The sequence below is a fragment of the Priapulus caudatus genome, unplaced genomic scaffold (assembly GCF_000485595.1).
Source record: "Priapulus caudatus unplaced genomic scaffold, Priapulus_caudatus-5.0.1 Scaffold981, whole genome shotgun sequence".
In the NCBI taxonomy this organism is placed as follows: domain Eukaryota; kingdom Metazoa; phylum Priapulida; class Priapulimorpha; order Priapulimorphida; family Priapulidae; genus Priapulus; species Priapulus caudatus.
The window spans coordinates 26,782-31,531 of record NW_014578042.1 but is presented as its reverse complement, the minus strand read 5'-3'; positions in this window follow the sequence as shown (position 1 = coordinate 31,531).

Here is a 4,750-nt window from a genome sequence, read left to right as displayed (position 1 = left end):
CAGGCGAGGGAGCCAAGCGACCGAGCGGGGGGAGGGTGCGGGAGGGGGTGTTCACTGTTCACGCTCCCGCACGATGGAGATTTTGCAATTATTACACTAAAATAGAGCGACCTGAGGTGAAATTCTTGCAAATTTAAAAACCCCCCCTGGCTACGGGCCTGGCCTGTAATACATGTATGATGTATCACTAATCTATAACTACAACTACAATTAAGGTCCTCCTCATTACGAAATCAGGAGTAGACAGGGATTTCGAGCTACACTCGCGGAAACGCAACTATAGAAACAGAAACGTGTTCTCAAATGTAAAACTATTAAACATATAACGTCTTTGGAACTTTTTATATAGGTATAGGCCTCTACAAATGCAAGTCACTCTCGCACGCACGTTTTTAGCCTAACCCAATAAATTGTGTCCTAAAATTTATTGGTTTAGCACCTTATGTACAGTCAATATAGCTAACTTGCAGGTTTTAACATGCTGGTTCCAGCATCTGTAATGTTCAATCGAACAACCATGTTCTGCACAAGTGTTTTTTATTAATCTATTCTTAATTTTCTAGCGGTAATTGTATTGCTATTCTGTATACGTACGGTATACGTATTGTCATCACTAGATCGGTATGGAGAAATAACACAGAATTAACGAGAGTGGAGGTCGAGTCAATTCTGACAGATCGGGGAGTGATATAACAATAATCAAGTAGGCGCAAATCTACTTTAGGCACCTTAGGTATCACGAAGTGATGCACAGATTTCTGTGTATCATCAACTGATGCACAGACTTTCCGTATATCAAGGAATGATGCAAAAACCCTAACCCTAACCCTAAGTCATAAAGTATAACCTTAGGTATCACGAAGTGTGTTAAGGTTAGGGTTAGGGTTAGGGTTACTGGTTAGGGTTAGGGTTAGGGTTAGGGTTAGGGTTAGGGTTAGGGTTTTTGCATCATTTCTTGATATACAGAAAGTCTGTGCATCACTTCGTGATACATAAGGTGCCTAAAGTGGATTTGCACCAATCAAGTAAGGTCTGGAATCGATAACTCGCTACCACTATGTTATTGTCATTTCCTAGCTAGGTATATAACTGCATGAAACCTACAACTTGGGTTGACACCAACTGCAGACAGTCGCAAAAAACACCCAAAGTGCTAACTGCATGGTAATTCTGCGCAATTATTGCAAAATGCCCGTTTTCAGAAAAATATCATCAGAAGTCATGAAGTGATAAATCTGAAATGTCATAACTTTTGGTGTGAGCTAGGTGTAGTGCAAAAGTTAGAACATTTTAGACTAATTATAATCAACAATGTATGATAATTTTGGCATGCAGGTCGCTGCCTGTTGTTGCTGTTGTTGCTGCTGTTGTTGTTGTTGTTGTTGGTCGTCATTGTTGTTGTTGTTGTTGTGTTGTTTCCATTTCACTAGGCTGGCCTATGTGTGGTTTGGCTCCAAATCTTGAAAAAAACTAAACGGTGTGTTTGGCAAACGGCAAAGCTACGATATCCTAGATCCCATGCAGGCACACAGACATAGATGGATGCAGGGAAGGAATAGATGGCTATAGTTTATTTCCTATCTAGAGTGCAAGCCGGCCTTGTCATAAAAATGACATCCGCTAGATAAATATAGTATATGTAATTGTAAACAACAGTAGTGAGTCATCACTTGGTAACCAACTGAATGCATGGGTATGCGTGTGCAAGCACTATGTGAAATATAGGCCAGTGTAGATATTGTGACTTGCATTAAATCCTGCGTTCCTGTGCATTAATGGTCAACATTAAAGATACCAATTAATGTACCACAATATATCTGAACATATCGGCAAACATAACTGGACAAACCACAGGCACTTGGGCTCATAGGGTCTATATGTCCCCCAGGGTACTATCGGAGGGTACCCTGGGTACGGTTCGATATATCGGAACGTACGTACCCTGGTAACTATCTGATATGGTTAGGGTTAGGGTTAGGGTTAGGGTGTGAGGGTTACGGTTAGGGTTAGGGTTAGGGTTAGGGAGTAGGCGTAGGTGACTCCCTAGACTCGTTAGTGGAGTAGGCGAAGTACGGTCCGGCATATTAGATCGAACCATGGTACGTTCCGATCGATATATCGAACCGTACCCAGGGTACCCTCCGATACCCTGGGGGACATAGCTAGACCCTAGCTCTCAGCGGCACTTGGAACGTTTTAATAATAAAATAATGACATAAACAGCAGTGTTGTAGGTCTCGAGACCGGTCTTGGCCTCGAGACCGGTCTCGAGACCGTTTTCCTTGGTCTCGGTCTCGGTCTTGGCCTCGAGACCGGTCTCGAGACCGTTTTCCTTGGTCTCGGTCTCGGTCTCGGCCTCGGAGTGCAATGACTCGGACTCGGACTTGGACTCGAGCCCTCCAGACTCGAGGACTCGGGTCGAGACCGGCTCGAGGCCACTACATATGTGCGAGTACTACTACTAGTAGTCCTAGTAGGTACTACTATATGACCTCTACCACTTGTTGTTATGCACTATGCATTATAATCATTTATACATATTACATAGTACAAAAATACATGACTGTATGCATGACTTCATTCGCATTTTTCGTTTGTTAATTAAACTTTGTTCATCAAACTTTGCTTGTTTATGAATCGTCACAGTTTGGCATGTACGGGCGGGGGGGAGTCCAGGGGGTCCGGACCCCTTGCTCGCGCAGAAAACGCATTTTTGAGGGGGTCTAATATTCAAAATTTTCTGGGCAGGGCCCCAGGGACTCCCCTATCGAGTGCTCGCAAGTTTGGGTTACGGTTAGGACCCCCCCCCCCCTGCCGTCGTGGCGTCGTAAAATTCTCGTACCGCCTGTGTACGTGTTGTGCATGGTATTGCTTGTTTTAGCACTGTTTACTAAGATGTTTTGCACTGTTTAATTACTCGTGTGTATTAATACATGTATGCTTAATAAGGATAAGTTGTATGTAGTGTTCTGGTGTTGTTCATTGAATTATGTGTCGAACAATTTACTCTCAGACATTTCTTGTTCAGTTTGAATTTTATTTCGATGAAATCAATTATGGGAATTTTGATAACAAGTCGCTTGCGTTCGAGCACTGATCAACGATGATCGAGTATAAACGATTATCGTGGAATCACTACCACCCACGCACTGTAATGCGGTAAACACTCGAATCTCCACTTCACCCAAACACAGTCCCGGTACTTGACGTGGTATATGAGAGTACAGTGAATACGGTATGCTCAGGTGAGCAGTCATCAAGCACGACATTGCTCACCGAATCTCCACTTTGTACTTCCTTTCGCTTGGGGCAATAGTGCCGATACCATTCGATGATACAGATACGTCTGTTTAGTTGAGGGGGAGCCATGTCAGATTCACAGCGGCCTTTAAGGTCGCGTCGATGAACAACTGAAAAGAATTCGTCGAGAAAAAATAAATTCTGTTAAGAGATTTTTATGATCAATTTTGATAGGATTTTTAATGATAAATCAATGTAAAATATCTGATGAGGCTTCATTTCCATGTCCGATACGCTGTCGCAAATTCCTTAGCTGACGAACAAATCACACAATAAAAAAATACACAATTATAATAATAATATAATATTAGCAAGCATATTTTTTTACAACATTTATTTTGGAACCAATTTTGTGTGTGTGTACCAATACTAGTTTTTGGTCAGTGGTTACTAGACGCACTAATGAACGGTCTCTCTACAACTATATCTCAGCATCTGACAACCCCCTCAATATGCAACACAAGTGCAAGCACTTAATTTTACATTGCTAATCTAGCCGACCTTGATCGAAAACCTGGCATAATTACTATTCAGCAAACAGGAGGCATACGTGGGAAGCGAGGGGCCGACAAACATGGATAGGTTGATTACAGTATGCAGCAAAGCGTGAGGGAACAGCAGGGCGCGTGACAGGCTTATGGCGGCAGAGCTATACAAGGCATTTACAAAAAGAGGACGAATTCCATTACTCCAGGTGTGTCAGTGCTGAGGATGACAGGGACCTGTATAGATAATATATACATTTGGCCAAAAGTCTGTGAAGTGGTAAATTTTTTTTTGGTTGTGTTTCGCATTCGAGTCCTAGCAAGCGCAGGCAACCTGTGGTTGCTCGGCAGCTAGGGGGTTCGGCGGGGCATGCCTCGCTCCCCCCCCCGAAAAATTCTTTTTGGAAACAATGGTGAATTTGGTGCTCATATAAGCCAGTTCTATGAAGAAACATTGATTTTTCGTCAGCGAGGCGGTTGTTTTGGAAATTTCTGTTGCTGGCGGTGTAGAATTTGAGCGAGGCTGGCTGACACTCGTCGTGTCAATGCAGAGAAACACTGCATCAGGGGTGAATATGAAATTTATTCATTTTATCGTCATTATTTGACCATGGATACTCCGCACCGGATTGTGCGGGGCGTGTGTGGGTCTGGCGCAGGCATAACATGGGTAGGGTGCTTCGATGAAATAGCTTTGTGTAGCTCTTGACCATTATAGGCTAGTGACAAAAGGGTAGTGTGCATTAGCACAACCACACAATGCAGGGGCGTGTACAGGGCGGGGGGGGTCCAGGGCGGTCCGGAACACCCCCCTGCTGTAGCAGGAAAGCTCTTTCAGAGGGGGTCTAATTTCAACATGATTGTATGGGCGGAGGGCCCCAGACCCCCCCCCTTCACGTGCTACGCCACGTTTGGCGTTCTGTTTAGACCACCCCCACGCTGGTCAAATCCTGTACACGCCCTGC